This window comes from Terrapene carolina, unplaced genomic scaffold, assembly GCF_002925995.2.
Source record: "Terrapene carolina triunguis isolate 2854851 unplaced genomic scaffold, T_m_triunguis-2.0 Scaffold42, whole genome shotgun sequence".
Classification (NCBI taxonomy): domain Eukaryota; kingdom Metazoa; phylum Chordata; order Testudines; family Emydidae; genus Terrapene; species Terrapene triunguis.
Window position 1 is genome coordinate 66,898,495 of NW_020664393.1, and position 23,279 is coordinate 66,921,773.

Sequence of the window (23,279 nt, forward strand, 5' to 3'; positions counted from 1 at the left end):
AAGTCTTAAAAGAACAACACTCTGATGCGGAAATTACAGAACCCAAAAAAGAAAATCAACCTTCTGCTGGTGGCATCTGACTCAGATGATGAAAATGAATATGCGTCAGTCAACGCTGCTTTGGACCATTATTAAGCAGAACCCATCATCAGCATGGAAGCATGTCCTCTGGAATGGTGGTTGAAGCATGATGGGGCATATGAATCTTTAGTGTATCTGGCATGTAAATATCTTGCAATGCCAGCTACAACAGTGTCATGCGAACACCTGTTCTCACTTTCAGGTGACATTGTAAACAAGAAGCAGGCAGCATTATCTCCTGAAAATTGTAACCAACCTTGTTTGTCCGAGTGATTGGCTGACCAAGAAGTAGGACTGAGTGGACTTGTAGGCTCTAAACTTTTACATTGTTTTATTTTTGAATGCAGGTTTTTTTGTACATAATTCTACATTTGTAAGTTCAATTTTCATGATAAAGAGATTGCTCTACAGTACTTGTATGAGGTGAATTGAAAAATACTATGTTTTTGTTTTTTACAACACAATTATTTGTAATAAAAATAAATATAAAGTGAGCACTGCAAACTTTGAGTTCTGTGTTGTAATTGAAATTAATATATTTGAAAATGTAGTAAACATCCAAAAATATTTAAAATAAATGGTAGTCATTTTGTTGTTTAACAGCGCAATTAATCATGAATAATTTTTTTAATCGCATGATTAATCGTGATTAATTTTAATTGCTTAACAGCCCTAATAGTAATTAATAAATAATAATAATAATAAGATAAATTCTGAAGTCCGACTTGATTTTTGAAAATTGTAAAGGTGTTCCACTTAATTTTTTGCCTTGTCACATAATCGTTGTGTTATGATGCAATAACTGAGACCAATATTTTGTATTGAATATGGTTGTCTAATTTAGACAATGATCCTAAAGAGTCAGACTGGCTGTGTAAATGTTACATGTAGTCAAAATTTAATGAAATTTGACTTTTAATAATGTTTTTTCAATGAGAAAAACTAACAAATATGCAAAAAATATTTGCAACAGTTTTGACTCACTATAAATTGTTCACATTTTGAAATTTCAGTAAAAATTTTCATAAACAAAAAAACCCTGCAACAACATGTGACCATTTATATTCAAAATCTAAATTAACAAAGGTTATTTTAGTTGTAGTTATGGCACAGTTGAACCTTTGGGACTGTATAGAGGAGAGTTTTGTGAAAATAAGGCACTAGGAGCAAATACAGAGAGAGAGCGCGTGAGAGAGAGAGAGAGCAATTGGTAGTTGAACATCTGCTGTATTTTAGACAGTCACATTTTATTGATAGGAGTGGCAGGACAGGTAGTAAACAGATTGATAGGACTGGTAGTTAAACAGTTGCTATATTTCAGGCAGTCACATTTTATTGGGGGTGAATGAAGTGATTGCTATAAGACAGTGTCTTAAGAACTTTGGAAATTTTTGTGTGAAAGGCACAGTGTAAATGTAAGTTATAGGGGAAAAAAACCTAAAGCACCTAAGCAATTAGTCTCAGTGGAACGTAGGTTCTTAAGGGTCAGATTTTCAAAGTATTTAGTCACCTAAAGAAAGGTCATTTAGTGAGATTTTCAACATGGCTTAAGTTAGTCAGGCACCTAACTCACACTGATTTCAATGAGTGAGTTGCTAAGGCACATATCTGCATCTTTAGGTACCTAAAATCCTTTAAAAATATTGTCCTAAGTGTCTAAGTCACTTTTGAAAATGGGACTTAGTCTCCTAAATCATTTAGATTCTTTTGAAAATTGTACCCGTTATCATATCTCCACTTATTTATAGTGCCATGAAAAGACTGACTCCAAAGTTACATATAATTATTTATACATATGCACACAGGAAATGTAAAAGAACAAATTAGATTTTTTCCCACATATTTGACTCACAATTATTCTCCAGCTACAAGAAATAAACATAATTAGAACAAGTGAGCTGCCCAGAACAATAATAGTACAATGAGTTGTATGGAAACAACAGATTCAAAAATGGTTGGGAGAGGAGCCAGTGGAGAGACAGAGTTTTAAGTTCTCTTTTTTCCCTGGTGGAAGAAGATAAACCCAGTTTGGTAATGATCATTTATAGACATTTTTTTCAGGAGAGCTTTAAAACAGTTTTAGGCAGAAATCTTTTCTTTAAATCCTAAATTAGATCCAAGGAAAAGTACAGGAAAAGGTAAACACGTGATGCGCAGATACAGATAGCACTTGTGGAAACAAGTATTATTCAATTTGCAGAAATTAGACGACATACCACTGAGTTCACTACTCAGACCACCACTGTTTTTAAACTGCGTAAACAATATGGCAGGGCAGTATGTTGTTCCATTTTCTAATTGCAGTAAAGGATTTGGGAATGAAAGTGGGAATGGGAAGGATAAAGATATAACAGCATGGAAAATTCCTGAAAAGATTTTTTTTTATCTTGAGCTGAAGCATGGAATATTTTTGCTGATTAATGCTTTGAAAAACTCAGGCCAGCCACTAGGAAAGTATCTCCTCTGAGGTTCTTGAATCTTTGTGGAAAATATGGGCCACTTTTGGAGCAAACAAGGCAGGGCAAGGATGTTTTATGATTTTGACTTGAAATCACATAGAGCTCATGGCTTTTCATGTTTTTGATGCAAACGCAGCTGAAACTCAATTTTGTCTGAGTTTTGCACTAAGGGGGTGATTATTAACATCCCAGGTGGAAGTGAGATTCCCATGTACTGGTTTTCAAAGGGAGCTGGAGACCTAATTTATCTTTGTGCCTTTGCAAATAGCCTCCTGAAAGTACATTGAAAGACTTGTACATTTCTAAACAAGATACTGACTCTGTGCTTGATGGTCTTTACCCCTGTTTTCACCCCTTCCACACTATTATAATAATCTTTGTACAAAGTATGCCTTGTGAGGTCTCATTTGAAAACTCATAACTCGCTGGTCAGTGTTGTCCTGAAAAAAATGTGTGGCAACATTGTAAAGTTATAAGATTCCACTGTACAGTGTTCATGAAGTATGTTCCAAGTCAGGGGAATGTTCAAATCAGTTCCTCGGAAACAAAGGGCAAGCTGACTCCTTAGCCAAGTTTAAATAAGGTCAAATTGGCTACCACCTGCTAAATGGCTATTCATTGGCAGGAAAGGGGATATGGATGAAAATCTACATCTTAAAAAAAACAGCATCCACACAGATTTTGTGTCTCCTGAACCTCAGCTGGAGATGCTTCTCAAAGAAGGGAAAGGACTATAAGAAGGAAGGGGTGACACTCCAAATGATTCCTCCCTTTCTCTCTGTCCATGGCATCCAGGACACCTGAAGAACAAAGGAACCAGCATAGGATTGAGGGAGGGATCCTGATGGAAATTTCAGCCCCTAGGAATGCTGAAACCTGTGGTGAGAGAGACTTTGCTTTGATTTCACTGTAGTTTGTTAAGTTAGGCATTAGTTGTGTTTTACTTTTATTTTCCTTGTAATCAATTCTGATGTTTATGCCTCGTTACTTGTATTCCCTTAAAATCCATCTCTCTGCAGTTAATAAATTTTAATTGTTTTATCTAAACCAGTGTGTTTGAACTGACGAGTTTGAGCCACTCAATAACAGGAATAACAGGATTTACGCATATCATTTTCTAATAATAAAATGATGGACTTTATATGAGCTTGTATTGTCCAGGAGAGAGCTGGGCAGTACAAGACGTGCATTTCTGAGGGAAGTCTGGGAGTCGGGACTGGGAGTTTGCTGGTGTCATTCTGCAGTGTAATTCAAGAGTGGCTGGCTGCAGCAGTCATACAATATAGCCGGGGGTGTAAGCAGACCAAGAATGGTAGCTACGGCAGCAAAGCAGTATAAAGGGCACCCCAGATAGGAGGGCTGAGGTGACGCAGCTGTTCATCAGTCTAGATTGTACCCTGGGTATGTCACGCTGTGATTCAAAGAGTTAACAGAATGGTTTAAAATGTATAACTCAGTAAAGAAGTTACTAATACGCATATAGCTAATCCTTCCACTTTATAATTTTCATGAAAAATGGAAGGCTCTTTCCCAGTTCTCAGAGACGATTTAATAGCCAAGTTTCAGTAATGAGGAATCATAACATTTGATTTCATTATTTTTTACAAAATGTTCATGTCATACATTGGCTAAAACAGAATGAAATAGTATAAATAATTAAAATGAAGCTGCAATTGACAAAATAAATGAGCAAAGTTAAGTTTCACTAATTCACTAATTCACCAATTAAGAAGTTCACAGCTGATTCTTCAAATTGAAACTTGCTCAGAAAAAGAGTCAGTTTTGACGAATTTCTCAAGTTGAAAATTTTTGGGAAGAAAAGTTCTGAAATTGTCAAAACATTTTGTTTTGATAATTCCAGAATGAAAAATTCTGGTTTTCCAGTTCATAGAATCATAGAATATCAGGGTTGGAAGATGACCTCTTGAGGTCCCTTCCAGTCCTAGAATCTATGAATCTATGAAGGGACCTCAGGAGGTCATCTAGTCCAACCCCCTGCTCAAAGCAGGACCCATCCCCAACTAAATCATCCCAGCCAGGGCTTTTTCAAGCCGTGCCTTAAAAACCTCTAAGGAAGGAGATTCCACCACCTTCCTAGGTAACCCATTCCAGTGCTTCACCACCCTCCTAGTGAAAAAGTTTTTCCTAATATCCAACCTAGACCTCCCCCACTGCAACTTGAGACCATTACTCCTTGTTCTGTTCAAAACAACTTTTTGTTTAGAAATGTAAGCTTTAACTCTCGTTTTCAAAAAAATAAATAAAATAAAAATGGTTAAAATCAAAACAGAACATTTTGATTGACCTTTTTTACAAAAAAATTGGGAATCACAAACATTTCCAAGCTTTTGACTTTTTGTCCTGACCTGAGATAGAGAAAATGTTCAAAATCTTGAACACGTTCAATAAAATAAAATTGAACAATAAAAATATCTCCTACCCAATTCTAACTACTTTACATACTTACGAAGGGGAAAAGCCTGGCTAAGGACCTCAAGAATAGCTTTTAATATGAACCAAATATTTCCCACTTTATCCACATGAAAAACCTTTCTGTGAAAAGTGCCATAGGCACTTCAATGTCCAAGCAGAGTCGAGAAGTCTTTCATTAATAAGGTTTCATTCAAATCGTTCCTCTATTGTACACTGTATAGAATTCAATTTAATGTAGATTGGATTGCTAAAAGGCTAATCTACTGTGCAGGACTTGGAACCTGTAGTTTTGGTGGGTATTACACACCTCATATGTCACACTAAGGAAGGCCCTGCTACTGCAATTCAGTGGGTACAGGCACAATGCTGTGCCCTCCCAGAGTGTCACTGAACTGAATGGGGTGCTGTGTGGGTGCAGCGTGCACCAGCACTCAGGGAATTGGAGGACTGAGGCCCATGTCTGCAGAGTATACTTGAATTCTTCAGGTTGTATACGTTGTGACTATTAGTAGAGCTCATGGGGAAAAATTGTTATGGGCATGCTCGGGGCTAGATCCTGCAAATGCATCCATGTGGGCATGGGGGCACATGCAGAATTCTTCCAGCTCCACCAGCATGCTGGCCAGTAGAGCAAATTCAATGCAGAGGGGGAAGTAATTTGCTGCTGGTATAGACCAGCAATAAGCGTGACGTTTGAACTTTAATGTCATAATGCAATGTCTGTTATTATCTGCTCTGTGGAAGACAAAATGTTGATATGAAGTGTTCCAAACTTTTTCTGACATTCAAGATCAATGTTATTCAACTACTCTAAAACAGATATTTGAGACAGAGAGAGAGAGACCAGAAAACTGTTCAGTTAGAATTTGAAATATCCCCGCCTGATGTCTTGCAAATATCACACCAAAATAAGAACTTAACATAAGAAGGGCCTTTGGTCTGACCCGGTAGGGCCAATCTAGCCCAGTATCCTGTCTTCCAACAGTGGCCAATGCCCCAGAGGGAATGAACAGAACAGGTAATCATCAAGTGATCCATCCCCCGTCGCTCATTCCCAGCTTCTGGCAAACAGAGGCTAGGGACACCATTCCTATAAAGATAAAGACCATAGTTCGCCTGTAACAGCACACGGGATGAACGTCCCATTCATGAAGATAGGGGATTAGGTGGTTACAGGTGGGGAGTGGGCAGAACCTTGGTTCCCCTATGCCAGTGGAAGTAATCTGTGCAAAATATTGAGATGGCACAGATAACTCACCTTCCCCTCTAGGGCATAATGGATCAAAGAACCAAACAGTGACTCTGAGTCATTATCTAGTTCCATGCTTGCTCCTGTAACAGTCCCACTATGTGCTGCCCCTTACCAGCGGCTTGCAGCAGAGCGACAATTTAGCCCTGTGTTTTTCCCAAAAAACACAGTCTTCATTACTACTCAAGATTTGTGTGTCCATGTTTAGACAAGCAGATGGATCCCAAGTGGCCAGAAACCATATCCCCAGTACCACAGACTAAGCAAACAGAGGAGCAAGGAAAGCAAATTTCCTATTACAAATGCAGTCCAGTCAGAAACATGCTTGGAGATATTTCAAGCTTCATAACATATTGCTGTCTCAGATGTAAGAGTAACAGCCTATTAAGAGTTTTGCAAAATGAATGCTGACCTCCACTTATTCACCTACTTGTATTTCTTAACATTTCAAACAGAAGTTCTCAGGTCCCAGACCTCTCCAGTCTCTGAGACAGCAAAACGTTCTGAAGCTTGAAATGACTTCGTTTGCTGAGGATGCTATTTTCGCTGAGATATCACTTACATTTTGACAGTATAATATTGATTTATTTTGTATCCACTTTAAGAAAAATTCTATTTGATCTGTGTTTCTAAGTTGTTCTTATTTAGTGCTTAATTTTACTTGTTCCTTTCAGTTATGTGGCAGTACAGAATAGTCATGCACCACAGAATGATTTCAATTTTAATTGATATACACATTTAGATTTCTAAGAATTATGAATCTCTCGGTGGGGAATATAATAATTTTGGACAGATATGGTAACCAAGTTAGGAACACAGGAACTGCCATATCAGATCAAGCCCGTGGTCTATCTAGCCCAGTATATTGTCTGTAGAAGTGGTCAGTACCATTTTCTTCAGAGGAAGGTGCAAGAAGCCCTGAGGCAGATAGTGACATGCATTGCCCCATTCGTCTCCACATGGTGCTAATTCTGAGTACATTGTTATGGGAGGGCCCTACCAACACCATTCCTGCAGAGGACTCTGTTTGGCAGCCCATGCTGAAGCCACCCCATGAGGGCTTTGCTGCAACATGTGGACAGAGGCCCTAAACACAGATCCCTCGGCTCACTTGGGTAAGGACAAAGGCCCAGATTTTTAAGAGAATTTATATGTTGTTCTGTTTAGCATTGCAAGGCCTAAGTGACTTAGACAGCTAAGTCCCACTTTCAAAACTGACTTAGGGCAGCGGTTCTCAACCAGGGGTCTGGGGCCCCCTAGGGGGCTGCGAGCAGGTTTCAGAAGGTCTGCCAAACAGGGCCAGCATTAGATTCAGTGGGGCCCAGAGCAGAAAGTGGAAGCACCACCACATGGGGCTGCAGCCCAGGGCCCTGACTCTGCCACCCGGGGCTAAAGCCAAAGCCTGAGCAATGTAGCTTTGCAGGGGTCCCTGTGGCATGGGGGCCTAGGCAATTGCTTTGCTTGCTACCCCCTAACACCAGCTCTGGCTTTTATATGCAGAAAACCAGTTACTGTGGCACAGGTGGGCTGTGGAGTTTTTATAGCATGTTGGGGGGAAGGGGGAGCTCAGAAAGAAAAAGGTTGAGAACACCTCACTCAGGGCCATATTTTAAAGGTATTTAGGCAACTGAAGATGCAGACTGATGAAATCAATGGATATTAGGTATGTAGGTGCTTTTGAAAATCACTATAGACACCTACCTGTATTTTTAGGTGCCTAAATACCTTTGAACATCTGGCCCTTAGGACTTACAATGCTGAGAAGAACAACACCTAAATACCTGTAAAAAATTGGGCTTGAGTCCTCTATCCTCTGGGACAGATCCCAGCCTGCCTGAAGACAGTCCAGTGATACAGGGAGGCCCAGACTGTTTAAAGGGAAATATTGCCAGGATCCCTCACTAGTCCAGGAAATGGGGCTTGTCTAGGTGGCCAGTTTCATTGCCAACCCAGCGATGGACAGGGCCATGGTATGGGATTAGGGCCAGAGTACAGAAGCAGGGATGGGGGGCATGTGGGTGAATTTGGAGTCCATAATTTTCTGAATCCAGCCCTGTGTGCCAAATTTGGGAACTGCTGGATTAATCTATTTTCATACTTCAAGTTGAGAGAAATGCAAATATAACATCCCTCCGCCAGGGCAGCATTGATCCCAAAGGGTGGGAGAGACGCTTATTTCTCCCTACTCTGAGCCTCCCTAGCCCATCTGATTTTCAGAGGTTTAAGATGGTTTTACCTTAACTGTTCATTTACTGGCTTCAGAGGTGTAAGTCTACATGCACTGGAAGGGCACAAGCCACTGCCAGTCAACCTTAACTCTGAGTTAACAAAGATGTTTTTGGTTGGTGAAAATATGACCTAATTTGACAGTGTTCCTTCACCGATTGTTTCCACATTTCATGTGATTCTGAAATCTACAGTGCTTTAGGAATCCATTACAGCAGCAACTCCCCCAGGAGACATCAAGAGCAGTGCCCAGGTCTTTCACCCCACACCTGCTAGAAGATCCCATCACCTTCTTATGAATTCTAACACTTGGTAAAGTTTTGTGTCATTTTTAAATGAATGACACCAAATATAATACAACAAATGCTACATTGCTTTGTTAAGTTTTGACAAATTTCTCAAATTTTTCTTGTCTTTATTCCTTCAAATTGATCAAACTGTAAATCCAGTGCAATTTAAATTAGCTGAAAGTTGGACTAATTTATCACTCAGACAGGTGATGTTAAACTGAAATCTTGATTCAGAAAAGCATCCCTCTTCTGCACAGCACTTATACACACAGGGCCGGCTCTAGGATTTTTGCCGCCCAAAGCAAAAACAATTTTGGCTGCCCCCCCCCCGTCCTTTAATTACCCCACCCCCGGCCCCGCCTCAACTCCGCCCCTTCCCCAAATCCCCAGCCCTGCCTCCTCCCCCCCAGGCTCTCAAGCCTAGGAGGGAGGGGGAGACTCCGAGTGGCCGCGGCGCAGGCGCCGCTTCTCCTCCTCCCTCCCAGGCTTCAGAGCCTGGGAGGGAGGGCGAGTAGCGGCGCGCAAATCAGCTGTTTCGCGCGCCGTGACAGCAGCAGCGGAGGTGAGCTAGGGCGGCCGGGGCACATTTTTAGGGGCGGCATTCTGGCGCCAGCCATGCCGCCCCTAAAAATGTGCCGCCCCAAGCACCAGCTTGTTTCGCTGGTGCCTAGAGCCGGCCCTGTATACACGTGATGAACTTTTAAGCATGTGCTTAAATGCTGTCTTGAATGGGGATGGATTTAAGTACTTGAATATGGGATTTCTTGAATGGAGGCCTCAGAGATGAAATGACAGAATTGCATAGGGAATATTTTATTCAAAGAAAGGTTGAGATCTCAAGTTAAAAATACCAACACATTACACTGTACTTGTGCTGGGTTGCCTACATGTTACTGTATGTTTGAGTCACAAAAATGACAGTGGACATTGAGGACACCTTGAGAAAAAAAATGTTAATGAAGTATACGGCTTTCAATTCCTGCTTTCCCCTGCCCCCCACCAGCAAAAAAATCCCCAAAACAAATACAAAACACAATTAGTACATTTTAAAAAAGCAAAACAAGAAACACCTGTTTTATCATACCCAGAATGCATACATAAGGAATAATTTTTGAAGACCCAAACCTGTAATACTGTTGCTTACTAGAAGCTGAGATTCTGTGAAATGCAGCCTTACACTGTATCTATCTAAAGGAAAAAAGGAGAATGACAAATTTATGGTTTGCCAAAAGAGAAGAATGATCATGGAATATAAAAAGTCTCTACTGCTGTCAGTATAAAGGAGGACAAAACCCAAGCCAGCTGAGAGTGCAGTTTCAGGAACATGCTTTTTCACAAACTGACTGATGTGGCAGTTTCATATAAATCAGTCTGAGCCTCTGCAAATCATTCTGGACCAGATTCTGCCAGTCCTTAGTCATGCTGAGGAGTACAGCAATCCACAAGTAGCCTGATTCATTTCTACAGAGCTACTCATGGATTATGGAACCACTCGGTGTGAGTAAGGGTGGCAGAATCTACCTCTCTGATAACTAAATCCTAAATACCTCTTGATTTTGTGGGATTTGAATCATGCAAATTAAGGCTGCAATTTTTTTTTTCTTTTAATTTGCTCTCCTGAAATTTAAAACCATGAATACCTTGAAATTCCTGCAGTGATTTGTTGCTGTTGTTCATAATATCAAACTGTAACCTTAATGGCTGTTTCCATTATTTGCTGTGCGCAGTGTTTTTATAGTTCCCTTTGACTTAAAGCAAAGTGATGTAAGGCGCTTATGGACACACAGGAGTGTAAAAGCAAGGAAAGTGTGATCAATAGGACACCTTTGTTGTTGGTAAACATTGTCAGAAAATGATCAGTATCAGTGCAGTAAGCCAGAGAAAGCAAATAACATGAGTGGCATGCTTTCTGAAAGCATTCTAAGTATTTATGTGCCATTCAGAAGGGAGATCTGTAAACAAGACTGGAACAAAAATACAATTTTATTGATATCCACCTGATTTATGTTTACAGCATGTGTTGATAATAACACTATTTGTCATAGAGTCCATCATGAATACTAATTTGGAGTTACTGAATCAAAACCAAAATAAGTGAGCTTTAGATGATGTTTTTACACCATGTGTTTTCGTGTGAACATATTTACAGTAATCGCTATTTCCTGTGAGAATAAATGGTGGGCTTTCAAGAGATAAAATTTTTGGGAGGCGGGACACGGGGGCGAGTTTATAACTGTATCCAAAGAGCGGTTCTGAAACAGAGCTCTGGGACCACAAAGCAAAACTTATCATTCGTTTTCTGATAATCTGAATAATAGCACTTTTCATTTGTGTAATGCCTTTCATTATGTAGTGGAAACTGAAGAAAAGAAAGGTAAGGTGACATGCCCACGGTCATATCAAAACACAGTGGCAGAGTGAGGAATAGAATCCTGGGGGAAGATCCTCAGCTGGTGTAAATTGTCACAGCTAGGGTCTATCTCCAGGGGTCCCAGCTCCTTGCTCTAATAACCCCTGCCTAGACACCCTTTAACTCCAAAAAGAGTTAAATTGTAATTTATTGATGTCATCAATTTCAAAGGTGGCCCCTGAGCATGTTGAGCAACAGAAGATGAAGCAGCCTTGATCAGCGGCCACTTTTGAAAATGTGCTGTTAGTGTTTTATCATATCTGGTTGAAGGTGTCCCAAATAATGTGATGTATGCCACTATCTATAGGACAGGATGCTGTTCCAGAGCCCAAATGACCTGATTGGCAGGGCGTTATTCAGCATGTAATTCTCCTGTTTTAGACCCAGATTGTGGTTTGCACCTCTGAAGATGCTCAAGGGTGGGATGAGGTTCCATGAAGCATCCTTTTTTCTTACACCTCCAGTGCCGTGCCCGTGTACAAGTACAGTGGGGTTGCTCTTTGCTAGCCTCTCCTAGAATTCTTCTATCCACCCCAAAAACAAATGGACAGGGGCAGATCACTCTCTCTGTGTGGTGTATAACAGTCAACCAGTACTCCAGGCAGCACTGTGGGGAACAAAGAATTGAGTCCCGTCAGCCACAGACACATAAGGCTTCCTTAAATAATTAAAAGCATATTCTCACATTTCAGAACAAACCCTTAAGTAAAAGTCTCAAAGTTCCATAAAAAAATGGAGCTCGACACTTATTTAAATGGAACATCCATTTCAAACAGACACACGGGAGTACAAGCAGAGAAAGCATGAAGATTACCTGGTCTTTTGTTGTCCTTTTGTGTCTCACTTTGGGATACAAGTTATACTAGTAGCTTTTCTCTAGGAAGCCCTAAACTGAAGCTAGTGTCCTACTGGTTGTGAAGCACTGGAAATGACTCCCTCTGGTTTTGAAGATCTATAATTCCCAGTGACTTCAACTGGGGTTTTTAGTGCTCAGAAGTTCTAAAAATCAGGCTCTAATTCTAAATTGGCCAGGGAAGCACTACAGAATGGCATATGGCTTTCTCACTGGGCTGAGCTTCTTGTCAGCACGATACATCTAGTGAGATAAAAGGAACCAAATTCAGATCTCTTTCATAGTAAGGCAAAGCACTAGCCTCTAAGCTTAGAGGTCAGCTGATATTATGGTGATTAACACAATATTTATAAAACAGAAAGGTATTTAAGGTGTTTGTTGCAATGTTTTGGCACTGTGTAAGATGTTATTTGCTCGCACGAGTACAACCTACAGGCAGCAACTCTGTACCTAAGAAAGTGACTTTGGTCAGAGGTGAGAGCAAAGTGGACTCTCCTGGTGTTGTGTTGGACTTCTAAAGAATTGCATCACAGCTAACAAACAGCATTTCTTCACAAAAATAATCCTGATAGTTCAGATACAATGGAACTAGCAAATTCTTCTGCAATAGCACCATCTGGCGTTGCCCAATCATCTTACATTAAATCCCTTTCCTTTCTTGATCAAAGGAAACTTAATTATTCACATAAGGTCTGATTCTGCTCCAACTGGAGTTAATGGAAAAGTCTTATTGATTTCAGTGGTGTAGGATCGGGCCTTTAGTGAAATCCCCCCTGGTGTGGAAAGTCTATGAAACCCATGGTAACACTGTTCATAGATTCATAGATTATAAAGCCAGAAGAGACCATTGTGATGAACTAGTCTAACCACTAGTCCATAGAACTTCCCTGAATTAATTCCTGTTTGAAATAGAACATATCTTTTAGAGAAACATCCAATTTTGGTGTCAGGTGACAGAGAATCCATCATGACCCTTGGTAAATTGTTCCAGTGCTTATTTACCCTCACTGTTAAAAAATTGAACTTTATTTCTGGCTTACTTGTCTAGCTTTAACTTCCAGCCACTGGATCTTGTTATAGCTTTGTCTGCTAGATTGAAGAGTCTATTATCAAATTTCTTTTTTCTAGTTATCTATCAACTGTGATGAAATCACCCTTAATCTTCTCTTTGTTAAATTAAACAGATTGAGCTGAAGTTCCCTGAGTCTCTCACTATAAGGCATGCTTTCCAGTTCTTTATCCATTCTTCAGGATCTTCTCTGAAACCTCTCCAATTTATCAAAACTGAACTATGGACACCAGAAGTGGACACAGTATTCCAACACCAGTCAAGGAGAAAGGTGCAGCTCCTCTTGGACTGTATAACTGAGGTTTTCCAACTGTCCTTTCCTGACATGGAAATATTGCTCCTACATCCAAGGGAAGGCACTGCTTCCATGACTAATCTACATGTACAGAAATGAGGAGAAATTTAACCTTTAACCATATTCCATATTTTTATCCATTGTAGAGTTATACAGAGGCAAAATGTCTTCAGTGTTCAGACTTTCAGAGTATTTATTTCATTTTGATATGTGAAAAAACTGTTTTTTGTCAATGAAACTTCTTTGAACTAAAAACCAAACAAGTTTGTCTATCAAGGTTGGAAGGAAAGAAATGGATAGACATTTTTCAATGACATACAGCTTTAGTTTTGAGGCAGAAACGATAACAGATGGCTGTTCTTTGCAATGAATTTGTTTAAGATGTGAAAACCTTCTGTTCTTGGTTAAGTATATGCAGCATGTCTACATTAACATGCACTCTTAAGTACAATTGTGTGCAAGGACAGTTACTTACACTATGTTCTTCTGTGACCTTCACTGCATTTAAAATAACACATTGCCAGTGTGTATGTCTGTACTCAATACTGTCTCTGTACTTCACTAATCATGTACTTGGGTTTTTTTAAAAGCTTTCTGATGACCTTCTAGTTGTGAGAGAATGATACATCCTAGCTATTACCTTGGGTCTGTCTTTTCTTCTAAGATCATGCGGTTGATTACAGGTGCATTCATTTATAACCAATTGAATTATCAATCAACTAGCATGTCCGAAGGTCTCTTATTATTTATCCAGCTCTCAGTGATTCTATCTTATTTTTAACATGACAAATACAGTCACACCCATCCACTCATAAATGTACCCGTGCAAAACACAAACACACATTTATACACATGTACGAGTCATGGGGTAAATAAGTTCCTTAGAGTAGCCGACACTGAAAATGCCAAGGGCAGGGCAGGCTGAAAAAACATTGTTAGATTCTCCAACCAGTCACAAACTTTGTTCCTGGTCCTCCCCCACTCATTATCAAAAAGCTGAAAAAAGAAGCCACACAGCCCCGCTCATTGCATTCCAGTCTCTGTCTACCAATCAGTAAAGTGAGAAGTTATTTAAAACTCTATTCACTATACAAAATGTTCTTCTGACCCCCAAAGGGCCAGTCACGTTACCAGATCAATACTAGTTTGGATCTTATCCAAAATACCATGCTGCCAGCCAAACCTTTAGTATCTTACACTAAAGGTTTATATAAACAAAAAGAAAGAGAAGAGAGTTGTTAAATGGTCAAAGCAATCAGATCATTACATATGCCTTTGGAGTCCATATATGAGGTTCTTAGCAGCATTGTTGAGTTTGCCTGCTTGTAAAGTCCCTCTGGAACACATCCAAAGTTTGGATGGCTCTATCAGTCCTTTGTTCAAAGCTTCAGTTTGTAGATAAGTTACTCCAGAAGTGAGAAGCAGGATTGAAGAGAAAATGGAGAAGCTGTAGCTGCCTTTATCTTTTGCCATGTGGCTTGTACACCCTTTGTCCCAAACACAAGCTCACAGCACATAGGCATGGAAAAGCTCTTGGAGTCACTTGTCCACAGGCATGTCCCTACATCTCCTGCTGACTCATTGGCATATCCCTGGCTTCTCTCAATGGGTTCATTGTACAGCTGATTGCCCTTGATGAGCTAGCAAACAGGCTAGAGAGTACTGATACCAATCTGTCTGGGGGTGTCACCCACAAACACAGCACAGGTTTGAGATTCAGAGATAGCACACATATTTATAACTCACGATACAAAGATTATATATAACACATTATATCGTACTTAGCAAATCATAACTTTTCCACTGATACCTTACATGACGTATCTTGTAAAATTCATTGCAATATTATAATAGTGATATCAATAATATTATAAATGGTCATGCATATCCCATACAGCATCACATAAGAAACACTAGAAACAATACTACACTCTTCCTTATGGTAGCAGAAATATCCACAGTAAAAACCAAACAAACAAACAAAAACCCAAAACAAATGAGGCCAGGCATGGAAACAACAAATACAGCAAAGAATAAGGTGACAGGAGGGAGAGGTTGAGAAAACAGAGTCTATATAGTCATATCACAGCTGATTAACGTGAGAATGAGGCTGTTTAAAGGGTGAGGAGCTATGTACTATGGTCTTCTAGGAAGCTGAGCATGACAACCAGCTAACTAGTCATGGATAAACCACCAAAAAAAAAAAAAAATCCCCACAACCTTAGAAAATGGAAAACCATCCACAAGCTCAGTTGCTCATATAAGAGCTTAATGCTATCATTAGTAATCATTTTGACCTTGTCAGAAGTATCCAAAACGTTTGGGTCTGCAAAATTGGTCTGGAAAATTTGAGAGGACAACCTTTCTTGTGGTATTTTTTCACTTACTTTTTTTTCCTTATCATAATCAAGAAGTACAGAGGAAGGCAGAAATAAATAAAAAATATAACACATAGGGTTTTAATCTTTAAATAGATTCTCAATGATGGTGCAGTTTTGGTGTTTGAACAAAGGAACATTTTCATAGAATCATAGACTCATAGGGTTAGAAGGGACCACAAAGGTCATCAAATCTAACCCTCTGTCAAGATGCAGTATGTATTCTGTCTAAACCATCCAAATCAGATGGCTATCCAGCCTCCTTTTGAAAACCTGCAGTGAAGAAGCTTCCACAACCTCCCGAGGCAGTCTGTTCCACTGGCCTACTGTTCTTACAGTTAGGAGGTTTTCCCTGAGATTTCATCTAAATCTGCTATGCTGTAGTTCGAATCCATTGCCTCCTGGCCTTTGTGGCAAAAGAGAACAACTTTTCTCCATCTTTTTTTGTGGCAGCCTTTCAAGTATCTGAAGACCGCTATCATAATACCCTTTAATCTCCTCTTTTCCAAACTAAACATATCCAGTTCCTTCAGCTTTTGCTCATATGGCTTGCATTCATCCCTTTGATCATCTTTGGTTGCTCACCTCTGGATCCTTTCCAGTTTCTCTGCATGGTGACCAAAATTTGACACAGTACTCCAGCTGAGGCCTAACAAGCTCCATGTAGAGAGAGGAAAGGTTATAAATATAGGAGCTAAAGAGAGTCCTGTTGATTTAGTGGGTGATCATTGCAAGACCAAGAGATGCATCTGCTGTGAGGGCTAGGTCCCAATCCTTGTAACTTTGGATACAAGGGAGTATTATTCCAGCTTTAATTACTAGGATAATTTTTGGTCCATCGTAGCATGTTTTATGGATCAAGAGGAAGAGCCGCAAAGGGAGAATTTGTTATACCTATAAGCTACAGAACCAGTGGGACTTACCTTTAGCTATCAGCTAGTTGTTTAAAACTGGGATTCGGTCTCACTTAAAGATAGATTATGGGGCAGAGCTCAGGGAGGTGAAGTTTTGTATATTTTTGCCTGACTTCACTGGGCTTTTGGGGAGAAGATGGTGCCCTATAGAGCAAGATCCTTATAGAGATCCAGGAAATGGATATTTGAGAATGTTGATCCCAATACCTCTGGCTACAGGCTATAGATTTCTGCTTCACCAGCAACTGAGGAGACCAGTTGTTTATTAACCCAAGGGCTGGAATGCTGCTAGACTTGGGGATCCCAGACTGTGTTTATTGACAGGGTTCTGAAGTATTTGAAAGGACTGAGCAGCTGCCATTCTTCTCAAGCTCTGAAGAGTGCAGGTGACTCACATACTGCGGTCACATTGAAGACTGAGAAATCACAGAGGAGAATGTGTTCATGTGTGTGCTAAAGTATAGAAGTGTAGAATGTTATGTTGAAACCTTATGTCTGAATATATGTAACAGCAACAAAGTGGAGAAGTCTGTAAAAGGAACACCGGTAGATTCACTGCTGAACAACTTTTGTTCAAAAGTCATTCATACTAGTCCAGATATTATTTATGGTGTTTTCTGTGTGCATTAAATGTCTGTTTTGCTAAGAAACTATACAGTATTCTCTCTTTGAAGTTAACTGAGAACTATTAACACCTACTTATCAGGGCTTTACCTAAAATAGTTAACTGTGTAATGCTTTCTGAAAAGTCCTGAAAAGATAGAACACTGTCCTATGCTTCAGCAATTAGTTAATCTGAGGAGAAAGAGGAAGGGGAGTGGTAGCTATCATGTTGACATTATTAATTATTAGTATTTTAGTAGGACCCCAGTATGATACGTGCTAGAATAAAATATGCTCCCTGACCCCTTAGGAACCCTCAGATTGTTGACTTTCAAAGACTTTCTTTGATAAACATTCAGGAGGATCTTGAACAATATGCTCAGCCTATCTGAACTCCCTGAAAGACTGGTAGTTTCAGTATACAATAGCTTCGATTAAGAACTTTGAAACTGGAAGCAGTCCGATATCAGTTGCTGGTGAGAAGCTTTTCCAGACAAAACGTATGAAACGGAATATTCTTCCAGGTTTGACACCTTTCCAGGATCATCTGGCAAAGTGGTCAGGACAACCATGTGGTATACCCCAAGATTAGTGTCTTTAGGAAGTTCATCAACTTTCCACACATTTTTATAAGCTTGACAAATGTGGTGTGTAGTTTGCTAATTCAGGGTATAATTTCAACATCACTTACATTATCTAATATAAAATTACATTGCCATGAAAGGTAAAATGTGACGCCACTGGAGGCTTTTGTTCACAGAAGAAAAAATGAGGTTCAACATAAACACCTCCAGCTGGAGATTAGTAGTAAGAGGTGGGTTTTTTTTTTCCACTGAGAAGGAGACCAAAGTTCATTGTTGTTATATTAAAATGAGTCACAATACCATTTCCTGAGTTCCTGCACCGAATGGAAAACAAAAGGAGCTGCCTCAGCAAAAAGTAGTTCTTAAATAAGCTGTTCAGTGATTTTAGCGTTTGCCTTCAGGCATGAGAGACTGAAGAATTTGCCTTCTTGAAATTGGAAGCAGTCCTGTCAGTAAAGTGTTAGTGGCATGTTCAATATCAGCTGTAAAGAGGAGATTGAAGAGGCAAAGTGAATGAACACCCTTGGAGTTGGGTGAGTTCTGCAAAACCATGCCATCCCTATTTCTATGCTGCTGGCAGTAGTGCTGCCTTCAGAGCAAGACTCCCAGCCAGCAGCTGCCGCTCTCCAGCCACCCAGCTCTGAAGGCATCGCTGCTGCCAGCAGCAGCACAGAAGTAAGGGTGGCAATACTGTGACCCTCTTATAATAACCTTATGACACCCCCCGAGCCCTCTTTTTGAGTCAGGACCCCTATGGTTACAACATTGTGAAATTTCAGATTTAAATATCTGAAATCATGAAATTAACTATTTTAAAAATCCTATGACTGTGAAACTGACCAAAATGGACCGTGAATTTGGTAGGTCCCTAGTCATAGCTCAATAGTTAGAGTATTCACCTGAGAGGTGGCAGATCTCTGTTTAAATCCATCCTCCCCTCAAGCAGAGCAGTGATTTGAACTGGGGGGACTCCCACATGAGTACTTTAACCACTGGCCTGAAACTTAAGAGGAAGCGCCTCTTCAGCTGTTTTGTATGAACTTGCCTGAGAGGCCTGATCTGATACGCACTCTCTGAGCATGCCTACCAGATCAGATCCACCATAAGACTTAGGCAGCCAAACACCTGTCTTCCCTGGCTTGTGAATTGCTCTGGAGTTTAGGCAGGAAATAGACACCTAGAGGAAGGCAGCAGTGCACATGCTCAAAGCAGAAACATTGCACCTAGGGAACTTTACTGCAAAAACTTTGGCACAGAGTGAGTTTAGATGCCTACACAGTTCAAGAGGAATTTTGTGCATTGCAGTGGTCCCCAAACTGGGACTTTGGCACCTAAAACAGGCACTTAGGCGGCTAACCCCTTTTGTGTACCCAGGCCTTACTCTCTCTGTGCCTGAGGGCTCCACCTGTAAAATAGAGCCAATACTTTCCTTTTCCCACCCTTTGTCTTGTCCATTGAAACTAAGTTCTTCAGTGAAGCGATGATGTCTTACTATGTGTTTATTAGAGCTGGTCAGGCATTTTATACGAAAATGTTTTTTTGACAGAAAACATAGTTTCTGCAATATCAGAATTTTCCACAGGAAAATATTGACTTTGCCATACGTTCTCAATTTTCAAAATCTCTTTTCAAAATCTAAAAATATTTCACTTTGGGTCTAGTTGGTGTGGAAGCAGATAAAGAACTGACAGGAAGGGGATTGCAATGAATGACAGTTTGTTAGCAAGAGTCAGGCTAACTGTAACCCTAATAACGTGAGATTTGTAGACGCGAGGAATGTGTGAGGCGAGTAGGAAAGAACTGTGTGAGAAGTTGTTGCGACCTTGTGTAGATAATGTTAGATAATGTGCAGACAATATGGAACGTAGACTAAGAGTCTACATAAGTGAGAAAAACAAGATATCAGAATGACCAATGTATAAACAAAATGCAGCTGTTGCTTATTATTGTCTGTAACAAAAGGTATAAATGCTTACTGTAATTGTTTACCTGTTGAGAGACCTGCCTAGGAGGGGGAGACCCTGTGTCCTAGAGCACTCTCTTCCTTTACAAAGCTGTTAAAGAGAATAAAGTATCCGACTTTGCTGTATCCAACCAAAAGAGTGAGAACTGTGTTATTCTCCGACATTGATCTGGATCAAAACATTTTGGTTTGTCAAATCGGTAAATTTGACATTTAATCTGTGGCTGCCAGAATACCTCATGGAAGTTATAGTTTGGGTATCTCATGCCCACATTCTCCCTTATAGGTTGGACCATATCTCCTACAACGCACCACAGCCTTCTCTTTTGCTAAGATGTTGTGGAGATGGAGATGGAGCTCATTCCTTAGGAGAGAATGGGGGCAGGTGGTACCAGAAATACAATTCTGAGTCCTCATGGTAGCTCAAGCAGACACAGTTTAATGCTGAACGGAGACAAAGGAAGACATTTTGACATTTCTGAATGAATATTCCTCAGAAGTTTTTGTTCTGAGAAAAATTCAGATATTTTGACTTTTTATTCCAATTAGGGACTGAAAACAAAGTTGAAATATCACAATTTCCTACAAGACAAAAATTCTGATTTTCAATCAGCTTTAGTACCTAGCACAATGGGGCCCCAATCTCAGGTGGGACCTCTTAGTTACTGTAATACAACGAATAATTAAAAAAATTAATCGAATTGTTGTGTATTCTAGCAAATGAGTTTATTAACAAGAATAGTCACCAAAATGTCAACTTTTAAGTTAATATTGTAGAATATTCATTAATGACATTTTTGTATTTGCAATTGCTTTGGAAACTCATTTCTAAGGCCTGGTCTACACTTACCCCCCAATTCGAACTAAGGTACGCAACTTCAGCTACGTGAATAACGTAGCTGAAGTTGAAGTACCTTAGTTCGAACTTACCTCGGTCCACACGCGGCAGGCAGGCTCCCCCGTCGACGCCGCGGTACTCCTCTCGTATAGCTGGAGTACCGCAGTCGACGGCGATCACTTCCTGGTTCGACTTATCGCGTCCAGACAAGACGCGATAAGTCGAACTCAGAACTTCGATTCCCAGCTGCCGAACTAGCAGCTGGGTGTAGACATACCCTAAGAGTTACCCTAATTCCAGCCAGGAAACAGCGTCCAGTCAAACTATTTGCCATGAACTGGTTGTGAACAAGCTACAAAGTAAACATTAATTGCATTTGGTAAATAATGAATACATTTGGGAAAATTGCATTTTTCTCAAACAATTTGTAAACAACAAAAATTATAAAATTCTCTGAATCAATTATTGGTTACAAATTATTCACTCACTCTTTCTAACGCTCCTGATCCCTGCTGTGAAAAGGAAGAGAAAGGGCACCATTATAACTGATTTGTCCAGATATAATATTGGAATAAATTTATAAATCCATATGCTTATCTGGGCTCTGTATTTCCTGAGTTTTCATAACCTCTTTCTATTACTGGAGACAAAAGCTAAAATTTTCAAAAACTCCTAAAGGACTGTCAAGCCTTTCAGTGGGAACTTGGTCCCTAAATCACGTAGGCACTTTTGAAAATGGGATTTAGATGCCTAAGTTCCTTTGGATGTTTTGAAAATTTTACCCAAAGACCACATTTTTTTCTTTCTCCATAGCTGATCAGCAGACTATTTCCAGGCAGCAGACAGCTTAGTAAACTCAAGATTTCTTTACCCGAAGAAGAGTTGACTGTGTGGAGTTTTCTAATTTGTGGGTAAAATAATTGGAACTAGTTCATATTAGTCACTTCCCTGGCTGTTGATCCACGTTGACCAGGGATAAATGCAGTCTTCTCTGTTTGCACCCTGGATATAGTAGGAAAAGTCATTGATTATAGTGGGACTCCTTGAGGAGAGTACAAATAAAATGGTGGCCAGCAATGAAGGAATCAAGGAAGATTGCTTAATTCAGGAAGTGTCTTCTGAAATCTTTCCAGACTCCTTTCTGTTTCCCTTCATATCCCTTCAGCCAAGAAGTCTGAACTATTTGACCCAGAAAGGGCAAGCATTGTGTTTGTCACGGGGAACTTGTCATGGAGGGGGAATGGATAAATGCGTTAACTCATTTAACTAAGATGGAGTGAATGCTTACTATGGAACAACATATCACTAATGACTGGAACAGGTGCACAAAGTGTCTTAATAAATCACTAACCTAGGAAGCACACACATTACTTCGAAGGTTAATGTATTTTCCTCTTTGTTCACCAAATATTTCAAAGATGTTTTCATGAATATTCAAACCTTGCAAAAAAAAAACCCCTCAGTAGAATACGTTTGGGGTGGTAGATAAAGGGAGAACTAGGAATAATGGGCTGAAAGTAAGCCAAGAATAATGATGAATGAATACTAAGAGAAGATTTGTGACAGTGAGATTTATTTGACTGTATAATAGCCTATCAAGAACAGTGGCAGAGCCACATCTCTAACCTCACTTAAAATTGGGTTATACAAAGCCCTCAAGAATACGTTCTTGAGAGAAGTCACACAATAGCAGGAGGACAGACTAGGAGACATAATGAGCTCTAATGTCTAGTATTCTAACATTACCTTTTCTAGGTGTTTGGTGAAACCTAACAACATAGGCCACTGGGATATAAATAAGTGATTGAGATAATATAAAACATATGAGAATGAGATAATATAAAGCAGAACTATCACACGGGGAAAAATAGGAGGTAAGCAATGATGGGCAAGATCCTCAGATGGAGTAAGTCAAGGTCCCATTTGATATGTACAGGAGAGAACACAATGAGACATGCAATGAAGGGTACTTTAGAACTAGATCTACATTAGCTTTAGTTTACGGTTCAGGATTTGGGTTCAAGGCTGACTCAAGTTTAAGGCTGAGGCTTGGATTCAATGGTTCTAAAATCTTGCAAGTTGTTCTCTAAAGACTTTGATCCCAAATGGCAGAGGGGTTAGAGGGGGAGAGAATCATTTAGAGACAGTGGAGGGATAAGAGGACAATTTGGAGAACAATGTGAAGGAGAGAGGACAAGCAGGGAAAGAGGAGATGAGGAGTGTGAGAATGGAGGAAAAAGATGATCAGGGTGTCACAGTTCAGGGCAAGGACATCTGTATTCCCTGCCTTTTGTCTATTAAGGGCACGCACTCTCAGGCTTCCAGCTCCCTGGGTATCACTTCTTTTGGGTGGAAACACATCTCACTCCCTACTGACCAGGGTATTCCTAGGCTGCACAGCTCCCTGATTATAACTGTGAATTCACCAACAAAGTCAGACTGCCTAAGCAGACCTGCTTTGCCTTTCTCCTCAGAGATGGTTAACAGTGCAATTGCCATAGTTACCACCCAGTACTTCTTGTGTGAGCCTATTTATTCTTACTGGCTTACAGAGAAAACATATCAAAAACAATAGAAGAACCTATACACATGCTAATAAGCTTACCAGAGATCCCCCCCACACACACACAATGT